This window comes from Aulonocara stuartgranti (assembly GCF_965226115.1).
Source record: "Aulonocara stuartgranti genome assembly, chromosome: 14".
In the NCBI taxonomy this organism is placed as follows: domain Eukaryota; kingdom Metazoa; phylum Chordata; class Actinopteri; order Cichliformes; family Cichlidae; genus Aulonocara; species Aulonocara stuartgranti.
The window spans coordinates 26,273,225-26,299,295 of record NC_138950.1 but is presented as its reverse complement, the minus strand read 5'-3'; the positions used below and the strand labels follow the sequence as shown (position 1 = coordinate 26,299,295).

Genomic DNA, 26,071 nt, shown 5'->3' with positions numbered 1-26,071 from the left:
AACACAGACAGCATCGTCAGAAGGAAAATTGATAAAATAAATTACAAATGTTGTATTGTTCGATACATATGCGTACCGAACCGAAAGCACTGTATCGAACGGTTCAATATCGATACGAATATCGTTGCACCCCTAATATATATATATATATATATATATATATATATATATAAATCAAGGTTTCAGTGCATATAATCTAGTTTTTGAGTGGTGGGTGGAGGAATTTTGCTTCCTCTTTTGCAAATGAAACATAAGAATTACATTCCAATATAATGCAATAATGTTATGGCATGCATTTTGTTGTATCTAACATTTTTATGAATTCACTGGATGCTATTATAGAAAAAATATCTAGAGAGAAGAAAATTGTAACAAATATTGATAATTTATTGGTTTTCTACACCAGCAGAAAGACTCCTTTATATGCCAGTAGTGTGTTATTCTTTAACTTTCAAAAAAGAACAACATATAAATTGTTAAATTTCTGAAGGTGATGATGGCCCTTACATAATTGTGAGATACATTTTTTAAACATAAATGAACTCAAATGTAGCAAATTTAAGCCATAGTCAATGGTTTGAGTTAAACCTACACAGAGGGAAAGTAAACATCATCACCAACTTCCTGCTACAACAAGGCGCTTGGGAAATCTGCATGGTAGCACTGACAATGTGTTATTATTACTATTTTATTTATTATTACTGTTTGTGTATAACATGCAACTTATCTGCTGGTGTTTATCACAGCTCATTACCACGACAACGAAAAAGTCAAATCCTCTTATGCCAATGAGCTGCGTTTAGATTTACCCAAAAAAATACACATGCTGATAGGTTACACTGAGTGTTTAGATTCATCCCAATACTCTAGGGAGATTCTTACTCATTATGCTGTGGATATGTTGGCTGGTGAGTTGCTTAAACTGAGGCCAGTGCTGTGAAGCCACCAGAGAATTTATTCTTGGCTCCTTCATTACTTCTTATTTACCCAACTCAGGCAGGGACTGACTAAATCTGATAGCAGTCTGGCGACCTAGTCATTTTGGAGCTGCAAAATCAAACACATCAACATGTTTTATGCATAAACACATAAACAGAGCCACACAGGCAGCAGCCAGCACCCACACCCACACAATCCCATACACAGTCATCTGAATGATGAAAACACAGACTCAGGAGAGTAAAGGTGGACATCGCCCATGAGCCTGTCTTATGGCTAGACACGCACAGATATTGAAAAGTACACACATACACGCAGTTTTGGCTCAGATAAGCAAGAAGATGGCACCTCTCATTGAATTGATATCAATATTTGGCCAGAGAGATATTTACACTCCCCTTTAATCAGGGGGAACAGATGGCCCCAAGGTCTGTGAACTGTGTCCATCCCTTTAACCAAGCACCAAGTCCTGGCTGTGTTTACATGCAGTGAAAGAAGAGAAGGCAACAGACCGGGAAAGGGGAGATGAGTAAAGGCGAGAAAAACAATAGTGGTACCCCATTGTTTCAAGATAGACACGCTAACAATCTTAACAAGCTAATTAAGGGAACTAAGTGTAGATATGTTTCACTCAAAAATGTAATGCAAAATAACAGGCAAACTCATTAAAGTTCATCACAGTTTACAAGTGACATTTTTACAGATGACAACAAAAAAAAAATTTATGAAGGCAGTTAAAGGAATAGTGAGGTAGTAAAACAGCAGCAAAGGTCCCAGACACTATTGTATTCAGATAAATTGACTTGGTTATCGCTCTAGCTACTGCTACAGCACCTCTGGTAAAGTGTGGAGTTTTGATTTTTAGTGAATGTAGTGCTGTCATGCTTACAGGCTTAAAAGTTGTTCTAACATAAAATAAAATAAAATAAAATATATATATATATATATATATATATATATATATATGTGAAGGATTTCTATCTCTGCGCCCTGCTATTTCTTAAACGTCAGACATTGCAGACTATTTGAATATAAAAGAAACGATAACACAAAAATGAAATAATCAGATACAAAATGGCTCAGCAATCGTTCCAGTGTTCTCAGAAGAGAGAAATATCTTTTATCATTTCAAGAAAAAACAGTTAAAACCATCATGACCAGTTTTTCTGAATCAGTTTATCAGCACATAGATTTGCATATAAAATTTCTTGGTAAAACATGAAAGATAGGAACATTACTTATCACAGACATTTGGCTTACACCTACACTTCCATGGTGGAAGCTTAAGCAAAATCCTGAGTTCATCATTACTATATTTGCCACCTGAAACTTTCTCATTTTTGACATACTGTAAGTGCACCACAGTATATAACAAGCTCTAAAAAAAAGAAGATATTTTAATGTCATTAGTACACAAGTAGAATTTATGGACGGAGATCATTCCTGATGATGAGACCCAAATGCCTAACTTTGGTCACCATATTTAAAACGTTTTGTCCCAAACTGAATGAGGTAAGAGGCTGAAGATGTGGGCCAGATCGCTCTCTCGGGCTGACTCTGCTGGGTACAATGACGTTCTGTCAATGTTTGCTGTGCGGCAGGCAGGATGCAGGACCCAAACGCACGACTCATACACGGGAAATTTGATTGCAAGCAGCAGCTTTATTGCTCGAAATCACTACTACAAATACAAAATAAATCTTAAAACTAGAAACAAGAAAACCCAAACTAAAACACACCAGAAAATAAACCAGGAAAAGAGACCTAGGAATTATGGAGGGAAGAAACACGACATAGTGAGGGTACGACGCCACAGTGACACTGAGACATGACTGACTCGGGAACAGAGAGAGCATAGAGACAAGGGTGACTAGACATGAGTCGAGGGACCAGGACGGGCACCGAGAAAACATGGGAGCAGAGGCTAAACACAGGCTAAGAAAAATACAAAGAAAAGAAGAACTAAGATCACTAAGCACAAACGAAAGATAAGCAAAACCAGGAATATAAATAATCAAAGAATATTAAACCAAGATTTAAAACACAAATACTGGGTTGCAGACCCAGTACCGTGACACACCTGACTAATACTGTGATGGTCTCCCTTTTGCTGCCAAAACAGTCGTTACCCAGAAAGTTCGACACACCTGAAGGCATCCTCGGCACCAAGAAGTTGGCAACAACCCCCCTTAAGTCATCTAAGTTTCGAGTTGAGGTCACCATGGATCTGACTCGTTTGTTACATGCAGACTGCAGGACACAAGGTTTCCCAACAGCATATTGCCTAAACTACAACACTGACTCCACTGGCATGGGCTCTATAGTGTGTCCAGGTGCCAGGTGTTCCCCAGGTAAGTGACACACACACCTGGCCATCATGTGATGTAAAAAAAAAAAAAGGGATTCGTCAGACCAGGTCATTGTCTCCATTGCTCCTATGTCCAGTTCTGATGCGTCCATTGTTGGTGCTTTCAGTGGTGGACAAGGGTCAACATGGGCCCCCTCTGTATGGTTTGTGGCTGTGCAACAAACTGCTAGATCTGAGGGTGTTTCTATCAGAACCAGCATTAGCTTTGTTGACTAAGTGAGAAACTAATCTACTGGATGGGTTCAAACCAGCCAGTCGTCTAGCTCTCACAATCTGGCTCTTGTAGGACTTGCACAAATTCTCACGCTTGCCCATATTTTCTACTTCTAACACATCAACTTTGAGGACAAAATGTTTACTTGCTCCCGACTAAATCCCACTAACAGGTACCATGATGAAGAGATGGTCATAATGTTATGCTTGATCGTTGTAAAGTCTTGTCTCCTGTTCTTGGAAACCTCTTTCAGAGCACTGATGCACAAATCATTGTTGTGCTTACTTTTAAAATCTAATTGCCGTGGTTGTTATATATTATCAAAGCCAAACCCAAATAATTTGTTCTAATATTATTGACAGTATGTAAGCCAAAGCAACTGGCCTGTAAAAACACTTAGTTTTCAATGCTGAATATTTTACCAGTTTTGCCTTTGACTGGAGGCACCAACAGAGCATTTAACACAGTTCAATAGGATGCCATCTTTAATAATCCAGGAAAGCACAATGCAAGTGATACTGAGATTCTTCTCCAGGCAAATGGCAGACGTTTAACTGTTATTCCATAATGGCCACGTGTTTGGTTACTGCCAAGTTCTCAGCAGTGCAGCTCACTTCCTCCAGCCTAATAACAACACAGATATTGTTTGAAACCTGAACAACATTGAACTTATCGCTTAACACAGTTGAAAAGACCCCTGTAATGCTTTCTTCACCTTTAAACAATATTTTCAGCCTCAGTGACCCCATCGATACTGGATGGCAAAGGCATTGTTACGATTTGCTTCTTTCCAAAATTCATTAAAAAATGTCTGCAGCAGCTATTTGGCCATGGACTTAGCCCTCATGGTCTGCCCATTTCTTTTAATAAACCACACAGATTATTTAAATCTTGCATTTGCACATTTCTCTTGTTCTAATTCTGGTTCATGTCTAGCTTTACTGGATAAAACCCAGTTTTTAGAGGTTTTTTGGCTTGAATCAGAATCAGAATCAGAATACTTTATTGATCCCTGGGGGAAATTATTTTTTGTTACAGTGCTCCATTTTAAACCAACATTAAGACAAGACAGACAATACGCTAACTAAGAATAGTACAATATATACATATATATACATACATACATACATAAGTCACTTATAAATAAATATTTGGAAAAGAAACATGTGTAGTTGTAGCAGCAAACAGTGTGTTAAGTGGATGCGTTGTACAGGGAGATGGCCACAGGCAGGAATGATTTCCTGTGTCGTTCAGTGGTGCTTTTCGGTAATCTCAGTCTCTCACTGAACGAGCTCCTGTGACTGACCAACATGTCATGGAGTGGGTGGGAGGTGTTATCCAACATTGTCTTTATCTTGGACAGCATCCGCCTCTCCGACACCACCTTGAGGGAGTCCAGCTCCATCCCCACAACATTGCTGGCCTTACGGATCAGTTTATTAAGTCTGTTGGCATCTGCGACCCTCAGCCTGCTCCCCCAGCATGCAACAGCATAGAGGATCGCACTGGCCACAACAGACTCATAGAAAATCCTCAGCATTTTCTGGCAGATGTTGAAGGACCTCAGTCGCCTCAAAAAATAGAGACGACTCTGGCCCTTCCTGTAAAGTGCTGTGGTGTTTTTAGCCCAGTCCAGTTTATTGTCAATGTGTACTCCAAGGTATTTATAGTCCTCCACAATGTCAACACTGACCCCCTGGATTGAAACAGGGGTCAAGTGTTTCCTGGTCTTCCTGAAGTCCACGATCAGTTCCTTGGTCTTTGCCACGTTGAGCTGCAGATGATTCTGCTCACACCACGTGACAAAGGAGTCGACCACAGCCCGGTACTCTGTCTCATCATCCCTGCTGATGCATCCAACCACCGCAGAGTCATCAGAAAACTTCTGAAGATGGCAGGTCTCTGTGCAGTGGCTGAAGTCTGTGGTGTAGAGGGTGAAGAGGAAGGGGGAGAGGACAGTCCCCTGTGGTGCCCCTGTGTTGCTAATCACCTTGTCAGACACACACTGTGGGAGACGTACATATTGTGGTCTTCCTGTCAGGTAATCAACAATCCAGGACACCAGAGAAGCATATAGAGTTTGTATATAGAGTTCAAAAGCATATTTATTCCACTCTGGATTGGGATTAACTGTTTTACGGAAGAGTGCTTCATTGGCATTATTTAAACATTTTAAAATATAGATCATTATTATGGCTGGTTCTTACCATTAAAGTTTTCACACATAATATCTAATATCTATCTAATATCTAATGGTATATTGCTATTACTTAAGCTCTTATCAATCAGTAAATTGTAAAGCCATAGATCATTTTCTTGTAGAGTTTGTTCTGAACACTTCCTGTTCATTACATGAAATGTAAATGTATTCACGCATCAAGGATTTAATCTCTGGATGCCTTCATATTCTCTGTCTTTTTCTCTTTGCATGTACATATGTGCATGTGTGTGCCATCTGCCCTAAGGAGTTACACTCAAAGAAGGAATTTCATGTTTCCATCCTTTCTCAAAGCACCCGCTCACACTTGGTTGACAGTTGCTTTGAGGTATTTGCCGCTTCACACAAGCTCACAAGCCAGACCAGACCGATTTCCAGACCTCACACACATGAACACACGAATACACAAATGCACACAAATAGATGCCAACACACACTAATCCTAGCTGGGATGTTGAAATTGCAGTAATACAATTCTATAGAATTGCTCAAGATGGCAAAATTGCATAAATGCAACTTGGGAGAAAACCTTTTCACCGTTCCGGGGATTAAATCTTCCCTCTAAGCCCAGATCAAATATCTGATTGTTCAGCCTGCTGCTGCTTCAAGGTGAAGCCCAATACACATACACACATAAATGCATACACACATTTTGATGATATAGATTAATCCATTAGATTTTTTTTGGCCTCATATTCCATATTCTCAACTTCCATTGCAATATATTTCTCTCACTGCAACAAGAAAGCTTTAATTGCACCTGCAATTAAACGTAAGCCAATATCTCTGAACAAAATCCTCTTTAGTTGGTATAATACAGGTATCTTAATGCCTGTATAGAGGAGGAGGAGGTGGAGAAAAGTAGGATTTAATGAGGCAGAGATGATTAGAGTTATTTCTCATGAAAAAACCTCATAGATTTAACACTTGTCTCTTTGTCCGTCTCTCCAAGTCTCCCTTTTCATGGCTTCTTTTGTCTGTATTTCTATTGCTGATTTTTTTCTCCCCATATAATTGTATCTTTGCTTTCTGCATTGTCTAACTGCTACACAAATCCTTATATTTGGTATATAATAATGAACATTTATTGGAACAACAGACACTACCATTCTTGGGCAGGAGACAAAACGTGTAGTCTTCCTGTTCCATATTTTATTACCCTGAGAAGTTAATGCACTAACATACATGTGCCCTCCATAATAATGTTAAGTGTTCAGTTAATTCTACAAGACTAAGAAGAAGAAGAGTTCTGGCTAAGAAGGCTAGACAGCAATTTCCAATTCTGTAACTCTCATTATTCAGGCTTAATAGAAATATATATATATTTTTCCCATTTTCATATCAGCACCAAGCTAAATTACACCACAGATTAAACCCAGAACAGAGTATGAGGTCATAAGAAATAGGTCAGCTCTGTTTACCCTATTAAACCAATAGGCAATTGCATCATTGATTTTAGATTTTTAACTTCTGCTGGGGGGGATGTGACTGTCACAGGGCAATAAACTACTGTACTCAAAAAGGGACTAAATTAAATATTAGACAAAAATAACGCAAGTAAACACACACAAAAAAAACAGTTTCTAAGTGAAGGTGTTTTTCTTATTAAGGGGGAAAAATCCAACCCTACATGTCCCTGTGTGAAAAAGCAATTGCCCTCTGGACCAACTGACTGGTTGGACCACCCTTAGCAGCAACAACTGCAATCAAGTATTTGCAATAACTGGCAATGATAAAAAATAAAAATAAAAATAAAAAAAATTAAAAAACAGCAGTACTGGAAGAGATTCAAGGTCCAGTAAAGCAGAAATTGGTGAAATGTAAATTAGTTACATGTAGTTACAATATGGGTGTCTAAAGGAGTCTATGCATTCAAAATCAATACAACTAAGTCTTACTAACAGCACGTATCCTCTAAGGTACACTTGTACTTGCACATATTTTTTCAAGTCATTAGCAGTTAGGTTTTTCAGAAATCTAAGAGAAGTTGCCTCTTTCTCTTTTTTTCTACAGGACTGAATTTGTCTCAGTCTTAATGTAAATCCACATCAATTTAGGTGAAGTCAAGTCTTTTTTTTTATCTCTTTCTAGACTAGTAATTCTCTTTTTCTCTGAAGATAGTTCTTCGAGTCCCTAGTTATATGTTTTGGGTCGGTGACTTTTTTGGGGAATGACTGGACATCATCTGCTTGTCAAACGATGCCATGTTGATAAGCTCCTATAGTGTGCATTAATCCTGTTGTATTTTTAAAGTGTCGCATTGCTGTGTATCTTGTTTTATTTCATATAAACAATCCCCTAAAATCCCCTAAAACTGATCATTATTGTATTCTCTATCTTTTTATTACCACTATTCCTCTGCAGCACACCTTTAAGCTTAGTTCTTAAATTCTTACAGTGTAGCTACAGCCCATGGGTTCATGGTTTGCCAGAAACCAAATATTTGAAAGGTTTAGAAAAGAGTCACTCCAAGGCTAACTAAGATCTCAATGGTAACATGAAGCTTGGGATCTGGAATTTCTTAAATTGAGTCATCCAAACCACAAAGCAGCATATTAATGACTAACCTTGTGTTTTGGATGAATCATCTCAGATTTCTCTTGATTGATGTTAAGTCCGTTGTCAGTGTCCTTTCCCTGCCATATGACTACATTTGTTTCTGCCCAGTCTCGTGTTGACTTTTATTAAGAGGAAAAAAGTTTATCCTTAACCTCCATCTTCGCTCTGCTAAAGTCTTTATATTAACCTAACCATAGCTCTGTAGGTAGCCATGGGGTTCCACACCATTATATGCCTACTGATCGTCTTTACCATGTTTCATTATTGTCCACAGACCACTTATTGTTGTTAAGTCCTTCAGCTAATACATTACCTTCCTTAAAGGGCAACCTGGATTTTATTCTGTTTTTTTTTTTTATTCATATATAATATATATATAATATTTCTTGGAAATAAATGTTTGAAAAGCTGATGGATGATTTATGTTTAAGAGAAGAAGGCTAAAATTCAGATGACAAATTGAATTGCGGCTCTCTTAAAAACACAATACACATCACACTGTGTTAAGTAACTGAGAAGACTCTATGCTCTCTGTCTCTGTCCAGTAGTAGATGGTAGTGAGTTTGAGTCCTGTTTTCTTTTTTTTTCAAGTATCTGTAAGTAATTGTGAGTAATAATTCATCACAATGAATTACTGTGTGTCCCAGTAGCACAAACTTGGGCCTTACAGAGCATTAAGTCTACAGCTTTTCATGACAGGAAGAAGAAGTTTTTTTTTTTCATGCCCGGGTGAATTTTGTGCATGTGAGGTGATGGGACACTGCTGCATCTGCCACAAACAAAACATGCGTGGTGCTCATTTTAGAAAGAAGGATTATGTTAGAGATATGATTGAGTTCTGGATGGGATCTCGGAGCAAGGACTGTGCAGCATTGATAGCTGGTGCTGTTTCTTCTCCTTCACTCATAATTGTAAAGCTGTGTGTCGTATGCATACTGATTTTTCAATCATCTTCAAGGTCAAAGCTACTGTTTGCCTCTATATTTCTACTATGTAACATTGACCTTGCACAGTTTCACTTTCTTTATGTAACCAGGTTCTAGGTTTTTGAGCAGGGGCTTTAACTTTGTCAGAAATACAGCTTTTATCTTGTTTAGATTAGATTAAAAAGAAAAACTTAATTGAGGAAAATTCACTTAGGATCTAACTAACTAAGATCTAAATAACTCCAGATTTTGAATTTTCAGTCCAAAGCAGCTGGTCCCATTTTCCACAACACGATTTGTGTGTGTTTCTTGGTTTTGCTGCCGTTGGTTATTAGGCTGCACAAAAGTCCTTTGTTAACCTCACTTCTCCAGACTTTATATAGTCCTAAACTGGGTTTCCACAATTTACCCAACTCCAAGGACCGCTATCTAGCAAGTGGCCTGTTATCTTGCTGCTTCTTCAACAACAGAGCATATTTCACGATTTGCAAACAACAGTGCAATCCAAAATATTTTTGCTTACTGACAGAAAAGGTATGCAAATAACACACATATAGCAACAAATTTAAATACATCTACACAGCCATGATGCACAGTACGAATGTGGGTGTAACAACATGGAGAGTGGCAGGAAACTAAGTTCCCTACTGAGAGAAATAATGAACAGGTGTCCAATGTACAAGCTTCAATTAGTGTGTGTGCATGCGTGTTGGCATGTCTGCTTGTGTCTCTTCATATGGATGCTTTTTTAGTGTCCCAGCATTTGCTAACAAATTCTCCTCTCAAGTCTGAGGGAGTGCAGGCCTGTTGTATTGTTCTTGACAATGAGGCAGGGTGACCTAAACTTCCCATTCACATTCCAAACATGATTAGTATGCAGTCAAAACAAAGGCAAATAGACTATAAAGACTGTCACAGAGTCAGAATTAACAACCAGTATGACAGAGCAGTCACCTAACAGTGGAAAGATTGACAGCCTTTGATTGCATTATTATGCATCAATCACATATTCATCTCCATACACAACTTATTCCAATGAAAAAGAGAGATATACATTCATACAAACACAAATGCTACACAACCTGGCACATGCACATACAATAAAAAGGACACTAAGCATCCACGTAACGTCAAATGCAAACACAATTATGCAGACTCAGTTGCTTTCATACTTCTGTGTCTCTGCCTTCTGCCTCTTGTACCTCCACCTATATTCTGTGATCAGCTAAGTTCTGATGCCAGAGTACTAGTAGTGGATTGGCAAAGTTCCCCAGTGCATCAGGCTAGAATTTAGCCAAATACTGACACCTGACAAATTGTTGTTGGCACTGGTACCAAGAGACTAAAAGAGAAAACTAATAGTGTCTGTAAATCAGTTTTTTGTGGGCCATTTTTGTGTATACACTTCAGTTTCTGTTAAATCTGCCAATATATGGTCTTTGAGTTTATATCTAAAGGTAAAAAACATGGAGGTGTATTTATGTAAGCCGTATAGGATGCAGGCATCATTATTACTGCTTCAGTCTGTATCTCTATAGCAATACATTTTTAATACCTATCCAGCTCTCAACAGGGATAAGATATGTAGGAAAGAGGATTATGAAATGGTGGTAAATTATAAATCAGGGATGTTCAAAGTCATCACATTACATTTTGTAATTACCTCTTTAATTATTTATTAAATCCAAGATTGTCCACACACACATGGACGAAACTGAACATGGGGGCGTTTTTGAAGTACTTAGCAAAGGGACAAATTGAGGTGACACGTTTTAAAAACACACTCAAACAGGCACATGGAGGCTCCTCTGGTCAAATTGAGATGTTGAACTATCTTGACAGAGAAAATAAATTGAAGAAGACTCAGAAATTATTTTGGAAAAAGTTTGTTGCAGGTCTCCATTTAATTACTCTCCCTTGGGATAATCTTGATAACCCATAACAAAATTAAATTACTTTTTCCAATTGACTTTGCCAGTTTGGATCTGGGGACTGATGTCCAGCAGTGAAAATGCTATTCAGTACCAGCTTAGGGGACTTCCTTGGTCTTGCTAAACTCCTGCAGTCGGCAGGTCTTCTTATATTAAAGGAAAGTTAATGTATGACTCTTTGCAACTGTATGAACAGCTGTTCAGAGAGATTGCTTTTTTTGGCCTATATTGGACCTCGTGAAAAAATTCACTGAATTCCGATATAAAATGTATTATGATCCAAGTTACCGTGTACTCTGTGTCTGCTTCCCATTAAACCCACAAGTTTTATTCTTTTAACCACCAGGATCCGACATTTTACACATTTCACTGGTTTACTCCTCTCATTAAGTTTTATAGCAATCATTTCAGTTAATAAGCTGTAAATCATGAAGCAATTTTCTGCTCCAATAGAAGAAAAAACAGAAAAAGGAGTGTGTTCCTCTCGTATCACAATGACGTTATGGGTGATGTCAAATTATCCGCATTATGTAGGTGTGTTGGAACAGACTTGATGGACTTTCATGAACTTTTGATTAAGAGCTTGAAAGTTCAGGTTACTGTATCTCCTTTTCTGAGCTATAGAGCATATCACTAATTCAGATTTTCCAGATACATATAAGGCATGGAATAAATTAAGACATGGGTCGTTAAAGAGGTGGATGTACTGTAGTTGGAAAGAGTCAAAGGTTTAATGGGTAAAGCGCTTAAGAAATTATAAAGTAAACCCAGGCTGGCTTTAATACATCCCAAAATGGAAGGCATCAAAAATGATAAAAATGTCACTTAATCAAGGTTTTCAGATGTTGCTCACCTTTAAGTTTTTCTTAAATCTTACTCCATTTATGGGGAATTAAAGAGTAAAAGTAACTGAGTATGTTAAAAGAGAAAAAAAACTGTATGAAACCATTTGGATTTCTAAAGGAAGCTGCACAAATTCCAACAAATTGCCGGGCCCTAGGGAGTCACGGTTGGTTGAGACTGAAGAATACAAGTTGAAAAATGAATGAGAAATTTGGATGTGGAGTGAGAAAGAGGTGAGCTTACAAGCACACTCCAGCCTACTCCTCATCTCTGCTTGAGGCCAACAGCTTCAGGCAACATTAGCCGCTACAAGCAGAAAAGCCCCAAATCTCTGACTCAAGTAGGATTGTGGGTAATGTACGTGGGATGTTTAGACAAGAAAAAATAATTAATGGTATGAAAAGATTTTTTATTTTATTTTGTCAGTCAGTTTTGATTTTTTATGCACAGTGTCACTGCTTCTTACACTACATCTGGCACTGATATAGAGCAATGCAAAATATTTTGTAATACACTGAATGAAATAGTTACAAAAGCACAATACAAAAACAATTCTGATTTCCAGTCTACTTAGTAAAGGTCTATATCTCCTATTTATTGATAACAACAGCATCACTAGTAGATGTACATTTACGTTTAAATAAAAAACAGGCATTACTTCTGCACACACAAAATAGTACTTTTGTTATTGGAGGGCAAATAGAGAAAAAACCCTAATAAGGAAAAAATACTATATGTTTTGCTATTGCAGCTAAAGTAGAATTACTAAAACAAGTCCAGAAGGACTTGAACAGCACTTTTCTTTTTTGTTGTTTTTAATACCAATTCCTAATGCAGTGCAGTACATTATTAGTTGGGCTATCATATTATCATGTTATGGGCGATCTGGCAGCATCCAAAATCCCATTTAATTTAATGAATTATGAGACAGATAACAACGTAACCAGTAGCTTCAAAACATCGTTAAAAATACCCTCAAATCAGTTATTATTCAAAACAGTCTCTAACATATTTATTCATCTTCCTCTCTTGCCTCCTTTTTTACTGTCAATTTCTAGGAGTGAAATTATCTTTCCCATGTTGCTGTCTGTGTTTATTGTGCTATGGTGTGTTGATATCTGTGCATTCCCGTATTATCCTTCTGTGTTACACATTTCGATGTTTGTTTTTTTTCCTCGCTACCCTGACCTGTCTCCCCAATGTGATGTTTGTGTATTGTATGTACGGTCGGCAAGGTCTGTCATCTCGGTTGTGGGCAAAAGACCTGCAACTGACAAATAAAGGCTATCTCATCTCATCTCATCATCCATTAACACATTCAATAATATACTCTACAGAAATACTGTACTTTGAAATGGCATCAGGTAAGCAGAAGTGTAGCACATGTTGGCACATGAAACCTAAACAAGAGCGTGAAGAATCTGCAACCGATGTCTCGAAGCATTCACTTCCAGAGAATAGACCCAGTTATTACTATCTTACAGTCTGAGGCTCATTTTCACCTCATTTTGTTTCAGCTTGTCACTCCACATGAACAGTCAAAACATAGGGTTTTCGGAGCTCATAATTTGTGGCAGATAACAGCTAGTGGCAGGTGGCTATTAGTCCTAATAAATTATGAATCAGCTTTATCACACTTACTGTCTGTCTCCCGCAGGAAATATTTCATTCTTGGGTGGCTGCGCCTTTAGACTGTACACATTTGTGTATGTAAAAGGTAATTTTTTATTCACTGAGTGATGGTATAATTGTGCATGTTTTTCCTGTCTGTTTGAATTCCTTTAAATCTTAAAGTGTGTTTGAAAAGTTGTCATTGTGAATGTTGGTGTTACACGTGTCATGAATCTAAACTGAAGGTTGCAGCTTGACCCGGCTGAAATTGCACGTGTATATCTGCATGCCTTTGTTAGGCTGAGAACCTAGACGGCAATGGCTGTCTCCTTGAGGGAAATTCTGATTGTGTATGATAAAGACAAATGAGCTGACAGCAAAGAGCTTTTCTCAAACCACTAGACAATATACACGCCTCCATCTATTCTCTAATACAGACACACACATTATATATACACAAACACACACAAATGACACATTTACCTTGTGCTAACCAGAGTCCATGAGAGAAGAGCAAGGTGGGCTCATATAAAGGTCTAATTAGAAGACACAGTTAAAAGCACGGGGGGAAAGTACTAGCACTGAATGTTAAACTTGTTTTCCACTGAGACCTTACTCCGTTTACTTTGTTTTTTTCCCTCAATGCCATTTTCATTTTTAATCAAAGTCAAAACAATATTTGTGGCATTGTAAATGCAGTGAAATGGTCTGTACAGATGTTTGTGCCTGCTGCATTTAATCTCAGAGACCTGACTTTGATATGTTCCATCAAATTTCATTTCGATGATCTGATACTTGCTCACATTCAGAAAACCACAGATGAACAAACAGGACAAGAAATATAATAACCAAAATGGGCATCAGCATGTTGGCATACACAGTGGAATTGCTGTATTATTAGAACAAAGTCAAAAGCATTAGTCAGATTCAAACACTGGCATAGGTGCCTCTACCTTTTTCTCCTCGATTCTACAATTTAATTTTTGAATAGATGTATTCTTTTCACCATCAAAGGTATTCTGGGGGTCCACAGGCCCACAGCTGTATTTTCACAGCTACAGTAGTTGGATAGAGGCTATTATGAGCTGAGAAAGAGGCAAATGGGAATTATGGAGATACATAAGAGTTCCCTCATGTAGGATGGAGCACATATGATGGCAGCAACAAAAAAAAGGCAATAGTGAAAGAGAGACAATGGCATCCCAGTCTTCTAAATATGCAGTCAGATTTTCTCTGGTACTGACTACGCTCAGCAGCGCTCAAACCTATGTCCATCACTCCTCTGTCCATTTGCCCGTTTGCCATTCTGTTTATTTTCTGATACACTGTGGGGAAAAATGTAGGTATCGAGTGGCATCAGATGATAATTCTACAGTTCAATGGCAAATGCTATCTGTCGGCTAAATTGATATCATCACTGGGGGGAAATTGCTATGGGAAGGTAGATACAGCTGCACAAAAATCGCCTCACAGAAATACGCACACACACATGGATTGAAGTGATTGCTCACTCAGCTCAACCCTGACCTCCGCAGTAATATCTGGTCCTCCTGCCGCCCACTTTCTCACCATGGAGACGTCAATCACAGGGTTGCATGGCGAGAAGGTTAGAGATTGTCTGTCAGTTCCACAACTTTAACTGCCTACAGGCACCAAGCGTGTACAGACATGCAATGTCGCTCACACCACCCAGCATGCTCACGTTGGCTTTTCCAGGGCCCAAATGCAAAATGTGCAGATTCCCAACTAAGACAGTGTATACAGTGCATGATTTTAACTCGCTACACCACCGTAGTGGCTTTCACATTAAACATTTATTGTATGGTTGAGTGCAGATTTTCAGCTTTAATTCAAGGGCTTTAACAAAAACATTTTATTTTGCTGTTTAGGAGTTAAAGCAGCAGGTTCAAAATTAATAAAACGAATAATATAATTTTATTGTATGGTTAAGTATGGTTTTTAATACATGGATGAAAATCCTTTGCAGTCAACGATTGCCTGAATATCACATTTCTTTATCTTGAGAAATTCTTGGGTTGCTTTTGCTGTATCCTTTGGGTCATTAACCCAATTGTGCAGCATTTGCCTGAATCTGAAAAGAGAGTATAGCCCTGTGTACATCAGATTTCTATCTGGAGCCACGTCATGAGTAAACACTAATGATTCAGTTCCTCAGGCTATTCATGCCACAACATTGTCTCCATTTTTGACAGATAATGTTTTGTCTGTCATGAGCTGTTCCTTTCTATCTCCCTATTTTGTTTCCCTCACCAATCTGTTAATCTTGTTACAGTTACTCTTTTCATCTATCCAAAAATTTTATTTTAAACTGGACACACTCCTTAGATGTTTTCTGACTTTTGGTAATGATATGCCTTCCTTCTTGAGAGTTTTCTTGACTTGGCTTTGTGTTGCGGAGGGTTTTTATTAAATACTTCTCAGTTATCCGTGCTAATTGTCTTGTATGGTCTTTGGTGCATTTTGGTGCTGCTGAGCTGCACAATGCATTGTTTCTTCTGACTTAAAAGAACTATATGTATACTTAGAACTAAGGATAATTAGTCTACCCGAGTATGAGCATTCTCATATTGCACGCTCTTCTGGTATAAATACCAGTTTATGTGTATAATGAATTCAGGCTTTTTGAGTGCACACATTATTTTTCTGTCTGGTGCTTGGTGTCCATGGTATGATTTTTCTGTCAGAAACAATTACAGAACTTCATAAAAAACTACATTACATACAAATAGCACTGAAACTACAAAACACTAAACTAAAGCTAAACATTTTCAAACTAAAAAAAAAGCTAAATTGAAACACGAAACTCCACTCTGGAAACCAACTGAAACTAAACTAAATTAACAACGTGCAAAAAAAGTCCAAAATAAAAAAAAAAAAAATAATTACAAAATACAAAACTCTAAATACCCATACAAACAAATGGAGATATTTCCTAATGTACAGAAAACGTTTGGGGCATTAAAAACAATTTTTAACTTTGAGTAATAAAGATTTTTTGTTTTTGCTTATTAAAAAGACATTGCAGTAACAATAAATATCTCATATCACACTTTGGAGACAGTATGGGTTCTTCTAGGTACACTTGAGGTACTCTTGCACACAGGTTTTCAACTTAGTTTGGTAGGTGCTATAACTCCCCCCCCCCCCCCATATCCCTTTCTGGTATTAGGCCCTTGAGTTTACCTCTTTCCCTTCATAGAATCCCACACTGACTTCACAATGTTGAAATCAAGGCTTTTTGGAGACAGTATTTTACTTGTTTTGTTATGTTTTTTGCTGAACTCACTGACATGAGCTATATGACTCACCTCCCTCACTGTATTGCTGACTGATAAGAATTTAAACACCGACAAGGACAAATTCAACACAGCTGCATAAATACTTGAAATCATGCACACAGAGTTTCTTTAACCATTTTTTTTTTTAAAAACTATTAGCATTTCTCTCAACCCCTCTGATATTTGCATGACTAACTAGTTATCCTCCCTCCACTTGTTCATTGTATCATGAGGATAATGGTGTTGTTATTATCTGCATCTTCACATCCTCTCATTTACTATGGACAGTCTTCTCTGTAGTTTGCACAGGAAAGTACTAAAATGGAAGAGAGCTTGCCAGAGGCAGTGTAGCTTTTGCAATTAACCCCCAGAACTGCAAAGTAAGTGAAATGAGACTTTACTTCAGCTTTAATTACAAAACAGCAGGAACTTCTGCATGCACGTGCTGATAATACACACATATTATACAAACAATGTGCACACATGGACAGGAAACACAAACGCTAATGCATTTATGCTGTGTTCATGTTGGCAAAAAAATAGTATGGCAAATATCCTCTAAATAATTAAGCAGCTTTAATGCACAACATAGAAACACATTCCACCAAATCACTGTAATGTTTAATTTAAAATAATTTCTAATTTTTTTTTCAACAAATTACTCAAAAATGGTGCTTCGGTGTAAAGTCCCAGATAAATTTGCACAGACACATAATATATTCATTCTGAAATATTTCAGCTCCAAATGAGACACTGCAGTTTTAACAAATATTGGTATGCATATTTCATGTTTTGATTAAGGTCTTGGCAAGCTATATCTCAGCATCTTTCAAAGTCCTAAAATGCATAAATATTAATAAATGTAAGCCCACTGTCTTCACTTTGGTCTTTTTGCATTGTGAATGACATCACATAACATTAGGTTGCTGGGTAATGATAAGAGAACAGCGGTGCTGGTTTGATGAGTTATGCATGAAAGGACTTCTTTCAACCCTCCCTAGTTTCAGTCTCAGCAAAGCTCGTTTGCTTAAAGCTATTTTGATGTGGGCCTTTGTGAGACCTTTGTGTGGGCCTTTTTGACTTTCCAAACTTCAATCTCACAAATTTGGAATGCATTTACTTAGAGCTTATTTTTGCTTGTGCCACGTCACTTCTGCTTAAGGATGCCATTCAGTGGTTTTGCATAGTACAGTGTTTTGCTTTGTTTGTTCGTTTGTTATGAATCTGTGAATTGGCACTCACTATCTTACTACTTTATATACGAATACATTCATATGGTAATGCTGAAGATGCTGAACACAAAGAATAGGACAATGTGGCTGTTTATACTAAAAGCACGTGGTGATGTGTGTGGTTGTTTGCCGACAGTTTTATTTTTGGCAGTGTGAAAAAGAAAGGGTCTGAGGAAGCATTCAGTTCACCACATAAACACTACAATTAAAGCCTTATGCCTAAATGCATTGGCAAACCCATCATATTATCAATCAATAAAACTAATTCTGATATAATGCCATGTTCTCTACATGACAGTGCAATGATTCAAATTTTCAAATATGAATATTTGTGCCAAGAAACTATGAATGCTAAAATCTTAGCACAGAAGGTCTATTACAGTCCCCGCATTTGCAAGGCTGGCATCAGTGATTACTACTACTAAATTAGTATCTAAACTCATGTGGAATCCATTCACAAGATATTTCTGAATAAAGGTCCAAATTACATTATAAAACATTATGATAGTGCAGTAAAGATCATTTTTAACCTTTTAAATATAATCATGAATTTATTCTGTTAGACATTTCCATGATTATAAGGGCCTAGCATGCCTGTAACATGTTTTTCTTACAGAGAAAACAGCTACCTCGACGCTTGACTGCATGTTTGAATCCATAGGTGAATGTTGGTTTCAGCTGTATTACAGTATATTACCTTCAATTACGAGGGTAATTGTACTGTCAAAGTGTCAGGAATACACAGTAAATTGCAAAGCAAATGCAATATCTATAATGGAAGAATAAGCAGAAATAAAATATTCATTCAATTTTAGTAATATTTTAGTCATTTAATCTGTTCTCTGATTTGCTTCCCCCTGCTGTGTGCCATGTCTGAATTTGTTCTTCTTCACTCCAAGTTAGTTAACTTCCTTTCAATACCCTAATTGATTTGATATACGCCACCATGAGTCATGAGGTAGTGATTCTGGATAAATGATATTCGTGGGGGAATCCATTTAAAGTGCCTGTATGTTTAGATAAATATTCTATCAATAACTGGTGCCAGTTTACCAATAATGTGTTACAAAAGGAAGCTCGCATGATATATTGTTGTGTTGATATTTCGCACCACCTGTAATCACAAAGAGTCGTTTCTCCAATTTCTTCATCAACAGAGGCCTTAATTCACATCCTTTTGACTAATTATTATGATAAAATTACTCTCCTGCGTTTATTAATTGAGTCACAAATTAGAAAACTGATGGCAGAGAAAAAAAGTGCCTGATCACAATGTAACAAAATGAACATGCAAACAAAGAACATCTAATAGTGTGTTAGAATGTTTTTGTCTTTTATATATTGACAAGGATTTGACAAAGTTCATTATTCTGAGACAAAAATGCCATATCCTGAATTTGACATATCCTTCTTTAACCCTGTTTTAATTAAATTTGTATTATTATTATAGCAGTAGTAGCAGTCGTAGTAATACCAGTAGTGGTATCCTAGTAAAATAGTAATAATAATGGAAAGGCGGACTTTCTTGTGTCTATGAAATGCTGGTCCTCAGTCTCATGACCTTTAGATCACAATTTATTTCTGCCACCACAATAAGGGTCAACGTAGAGATTCTCTGTCTCCTCTAATTCACTCCTCTCTGTCTTCCTTCCTTCATTTACTACGACCTCAAATCCCAGACAGCTTATTCTATCCCTTTCTCTCTGTGTGCATCCGTCTGTCCTTCTCTTCTTCAGCCTTTCTTTCTGACCTCTGACCCTGACTTCTCAAAACTTGTTAGAAGTTTCAACTCTCCACTTCCCTTGTCTTGTCAAAGAGAAGGACTCGGTGTAATTTTCTCTTAATCTCTTCATCCCATCCTCTCCGGAAAAGAGCTCTGTTACCTGCAGACGAAGAAGGAGAGGGGATGGAGGGAGTAGGAGGGGTGGGGGACGCGGAGAAGAAGGCAGGTAGAGGGACAGGAGGGTGGCCTGTGACTGCCCCTAATCAGGTTTCCCTTTCCGTTCTGTCTTTATGTTCTTTTTTCCATCCTTTGCTCTTTTGCTCCATCTTTCTCTTTTTATCTTGTTCACTGGATTTGGAGACTTTGCTTGGTCTTTGATTTGAAGTGCAGGGAAGATGCATTAGACATAAGAAACAGAAATTAAATGACATAAAACAGCCGCGGTTCATTAACGAGAGTCCTAGAAAGATTGATCTTCACCTTTTTAACTACATGTCAAATTAACTCCACTCTTTTCTTCTTCTTTTAACTTCAGATTAGCAACACTACCAAGTCTGACGAGGAGAAAATGAATATATATATAAGAACTGAGAGAGAAGAGAGAGTCAATATGATGGACATTAGCTGAAAAGTCTGGCCTTTCAGTAATTGTGCCTGCTGCGGAGCAGAGGTTAGAGGTAAATGCCACACATGAGTATGTCCTACTATAATGAGTGGAAGAGGGTATGACACATTCACAAACACATTACAGACACACACTCACACACGTGTCATTTTGTAGAGGTATTAGCATGCAAATGTATTCAACTACAAGCGCACAAACATGTTTTGCAACACACAGGACTGCCGAGGTTATTTTAGAGGTGCACACTATCACGGATACTAGTTACCTTATCAGGGCTGTAATCATTAATTTCCTCCAACACTGATAATATATTTTGATATCTGCCAGATATATATTGTGTATATTTGACTTTCTCTAATAAGTTCAAGTTATTGACTTACCTGAGCAATATGAAAGAGCAGTTTGTTATTAAAGACGGGATTTTTCTCAAATAGAGTAAACATGACAAAAGCAGGAATAGTTGTTCGTCTATGCGTATATGTTCTCATAAATTATCAGCACAGGTTCAAAAATGGAAAAAGAAAACAAAAAGTCGCAGGAATTATATCACTGGTTTACACAGAGCATTCATTTCTGCCAGATTTTCTAAATTGATCAGCTCATAAGCTTAAAGAATGAGTAATTCTTGGTTTTGTCTTTGTCTATCATTTTACTATGTTACTCCAGTCATTCTTAGTTGACCTTTATGTTGCAGAAATACATTGTACAGAAATAAAAGTCAATTTCTCTTCAAAATAAAGTATATATTGTGACTGTGCAGGTCTAGGATATGATAAAGCCCAAAATCAACATGTTGTATTGGATTTTTAAGTATGGGACCAACAGCATATGCTTTAAATGTTTTCTCTCACACACGTCATGTGTTTACACATGCAGATTTTTTTTTTACTTCACATGATCACATTCCCAATTTCTCTGTATTTTTGTCTGTAATGATTAGAACAGAACACATTTTTTTTTATTTGTTTGCTTTGCAGAACAAATAAATAAACATATAATGAAAAGCTGCATTCAGAGCACAGCAAGCATTACAGTGATGCAGAGTGATGCCTAATAATCTCTGACTTCCAAATGCAGCTGCACTTACTGCTACAGTATGTATATTATTCCATATTAATGAAGGTCAGATGAAAAAAATAATGCTGCTCACTGTCGATATTCATGCTGCACCACACATTCACCAACAATAAAGCTGGGAAATAACAGCAGACAAAATAAGGAAATTGTGTCTTTGACCACCAGACTGTTTAACAATGCATCCTGTCAATAGTAAGTCATATACATGCACTGATTCTTTATTTATGTGAGGAAGAATAATGTCAAAGAGGGTTAGCAGTGTTTATATACACACACACACACACACACACACACACACACACACACACTCGAGGGTGAAAAACAACTTTTTTGTATGAAAGTTAATCAAATAGAATATAGCAAGTGTTTATTTATTGTATTAATACCCCTGCCAGTGGAGAAGCAGTGTACATTTGCAGGTAAACATACTTTAAGTGTAAGTATCTAGGCAGCAAAAGGACACATGTTGGGTTATTCAATTCAGCTGAAAGACCCCAGAGACAAAGGCAGGTTTGCAAATTTTATTATCTGCAGCAAGGAACTCGAACACAAGAGCTTTGAGGCAGGCAAGTATTACTGCTGTAAGAGTGTCTTTTCAGGGACTGGGCAGCATTTCACCAGAGGACTGCCAGAGTGGAGAGGACAGGTTAGTAAAGAACTAATGTGATTTGCCGCTGTTATACAATTTGAGAGCAGATTTGTGTTCTTACTTGAATCTCTTCATGTAGCTGCTGATGGGGGAGACACGCAAGGATTTCCAGAGGGTGAGATTGGTGAAGAGTGGACTTGCAAGTAAGTAAAAGATTTCTTTGTTTGCAGGGTCCAACCAGGAATCAAGCCAGAAGAATAACTAGGAGATAGGCTGAGAGAACAGTCAGGGAACTGCAAAAGAGTGATGAGATCATAGTAACTGAGCCTGATTACTCCCACACAGGCGTCAACAATCTGGAGGAGAATGGAGGTTCCAGCCGGTCCTTAAATCCAGAGAAGTAATGAGTAGAGAGGAACAGGTGTACCCACTGGACCCATGAGGCAGGAGCAGCCTCACCCACTGTAAACCAGAGCCAGAGCCTCTCCCAAATGCCAACTGAAAAAAAGATAAAAAGTGAAAGAGACAGAGACAGAAAGATAAAAAAACAAGCGCAAGAGGGAGAGAGAAGCAACATCTGCCAGGACCATGACATGCTGACACGTTTTTTGATGAGGAAAAGCTAAATCACATCAGCAGTCTCTCTAGCCATGACTTTATTTTCAATTCCTCCTAATGCAAAATAACCGTCTTACAGTTCCTGTCGTCAACTCTGGTTGATGTAAACACTACTAGTATACAAACACATAGATGTAAACACAAATACCAGTTTAAACTGCAGCTGCAAAAGTCAGTAAGCTTAATCAGCATTTTGTTAGCTTGTCTGGCAAGCCACTGGCTGTAACAGACATTTATTGATATTTTTAAAAATTTCTTCAGTGCAGCGTAATAAAAAAAAAGAACTCGCACAGCAGTGACATGAACTGTTTGTCCACCCTCCAACTCTGAGTTTTTAGCTGACAGTCAAAAGCCCTCTCACTCTCTTTTCATGCTTTCTGCCTTTTATTGTGAAAATGCCAACTAGACTCAGGAGGTAGAGGTTGATGGGTCGAGTGACCCCAGTGGAAATGGCAGTTTCACAGATGCCAATGTGTTGTGGCAGGTTTAAAAATATGCATATTAGCATGCATGCGTGCCTGTCCACAGCATGTTTAGGGTTGCTTTGCCCCATTTTTGTTGTACCTATATAACTTCATATACAAATTTTAAAATCAGGTGCCAACATGAGCATTCATCTGTGCTTGGACTTTGTGTGTGGTCCAAACCCCCTGTTATTTTGCCAGATGCTACCTCCTCTTTATCCAATATGTTTCCTCCTTGGTGTCTTTTTTGTCACTCAGCTGCTACTTGTCATTTTTGTCTTTATATATATATGAAGACATTTATGAAAGCGATATATATATATATAGGCAACCGTTCTACCCACTGAACATGATTGACATATAGTATGGTTATTTTCCGGGTTTGTTTTATTTGTGATGCTCCCTGCACATTGTGTAATGTAAAGGATGGATGGGTGTGTGCTATAATCAATCAATCCATGAACCATGGTTTATATTGCAAACCCTCCTGTTTCTGTGTGTTTTCATGTCAGAGCTCAGTGTTGCATATCCCGATGTTAGTAATTTAATTATACCCTGTGCACAGTTCATTCAGCAAATATTTAATTCAGCAGCAAGTATATAGAAGCTGAAAGATTCATTTATGCAGGTCACAGCAAGTATATGTCATCTTTCTTCCGTTTCTTCAAATTAACATTTAATTCCTAAATGTTGGTTCTAGTCTGTATAAAGTAATTATAATTTTGTCACACTTATATCTATAAAATGTAGACTTCTCAGCTTGTAAAATATGGGCACATATGCACACAGACACACCTCCGTTACAGACTTTGGTCAGAACAGCAATTATTGTCTCACCATACCATTTCATAGTTGTAATGATTATGTAGTACCAACTGTTCTCTGGCCCACACGGACTGAATCTTTGTTGCTATCAGACACAAAATGGCTACTCTCATATGGAGGTCAACTGATATGAGGGTAAGCATTCAGGCACAAAATGACCACTGTTGAAATGTGGATAAGTAGGCTGACCTTAGATAAATTTGCTCCCGGGCACTAGCTTTCTTAGAATATTTATCTGAGGATTGTGGAGGACACAAAACCTTGGTACAAAAACTCAGAGGCACCCAGCATAAGTGAAAACATTCAAATACCCATCCTACTAAATGTGTATAGGATGTATTACAACTGCTATTGTTATTCTGCCTGGCTCAGTTGGTATTTTTCAGTCATCTGTGGCAGCAATAGTTGGGGTTGGTACCCCACTGAGGACAACCTCAGTTCTCCAACCTGAATGACAAAATAAGCTGTCATTTCCTTCCAAAATGACCCATATGACCCATAATAACCAGTGCTGTCAAGTTTATTGTGTCCTCACCTGGGGAGTTAAATTGTAACCTTACTAAACAAGTGTCAACAGCTGCAGTTTGACTCAGGGGGATTGCAAATAAGTGCACTGATATACACTGGCAGGGAATTTATCCCCAGAACTAACTTGATCTGAGTCTGCATTTTTGTGCTGGCACACTTTTCCTGAAGTACTTCTTAGATTATGGTCCCGGAAGTCCACTTTTACTGAAATGACCTGAAATATGATGTCTTATTAGATGCCAAACCACTGCGGAATAAAGTTCACGTTACAAATATAACACAAGTGGTAGTTATATTTGATTGACCAACACAGCATGTTGGCAGATTACAGTGAATTTTGCAATGCACTGCTGCATGACAGACCAGATTCTACACAGCCAATGTGGTGGCTAATGAGAGGGCTGTGTCATGCAGTGCTGTTGTGTGAATCTAGCAAAAAACTGTTTTATTTATTTGGGTGTCAAAATAGTTTTTCTTGCCCTGGTGACAACAGTAGCTGGAGACATGTTTTTAGTTGGGTTGAGTCAGTGCTTCGAAGATTTCAGATTTTACTTTGAAAGTTGGGCGCTTGTTCAGTCAGTATTGCTACAGCTACTTTTCTTTTGGTTCACTGATGAAAGGCGGAAGGATACTCAACATGGTTTTGTGAAAGTATGGGAATGTTTTGGTAAGTGACCATGCAGACAGGTGATAAAATTATAATAGTCGGCCATTAATTGTCAGGATATGCTGAAGTTTAAGGGTAAAAGCTAAAATGCTGTGCACCAGTTTTACTGCCAAAGGAAATACAAGCCTGGTTCCTGCAAAGATAAGACTGTGTCTGTCTTTGGTTCACCTTCATTACTACATAGTGAACCTAAACAGTAAAGGTTACTAATGAGCTAATGAGCAAGGCTAAGGAAGATTATGCAGAATTATGAAGTGTTGAAGAATTTTAGAAAGGTTACTGTAAATGCAAACTCTGTGAAGAAGTAGTAGATTATGATTCAACAACAACAAATAACAAATATTGAAAATTACTGAAAATGTGTAAGTTGAACAAAAAGTTTTTGAGAATTGTACGAATCTCAGCTGATTTTTTAAAATTATTATTATATTATTTTTTAGCCTTTATCGAGAGAGGACAGTGTAGAAAGGAGAGTGAGAGAGAACAACAGGGGGAAGACATGCAGTAAAAAGCCTCAGGGCTGACTCAAACCCAGAACTTGTAATACAATATCCTACTCAATCCAGTACACTATACCATCACATTAGTGAAACTAACTTTCACATATATCAGCCCACATGCACTAAAGCGAGCCATGCTGTGTAGAGTTTGCATGTTCTCCCCATGTATGCATGGATTGTCTCCAGCTACTCCAGCTTCTTAACCCAGTCCAAATACATGCATGGGGTTAGATTAATAGCTGATTTTAAATTGGGTGTGAATTTGAGCATGAACCATTGTCACTTTGTGTTAGCACAATGATAGACTGGTAACCT

At 37.8% G+C, this 26,071-nt stretch overlaps 1 protein-coding gene across 7 annotated transcripts in view; it reads right to left on the bottom strand.

The window, feature by feature from the left end:
* Positions 1-18,853: 18,853 nt before the first annotated feature.
* LOC309687716 (uncharacterized protein) overlaps positions 18,854-26,071 on the bottom strand; it is an 84,801-nt gene continuing 77,583 nt past the window's right edge. For 4 of the 7 annotated variants that reach the window (XM_082502874.1, XM_082502869.1, XM_082502862.1 and 1 more), the window contains one exon: positions 21,754-22,652. The gene's annotated coding sequence lies outside the window, so the exon portion shown is untranslated. Of the gene's footprint in view, positions 20,236-20,266; positions 20,418-21,753; positions 22,653-26,071 lie in introns of those variants that run through there. The other 3 variants (XM_082502872.1, XM_082502870.1, XM_082502871.1) reach the window with 3 other exon arrangements.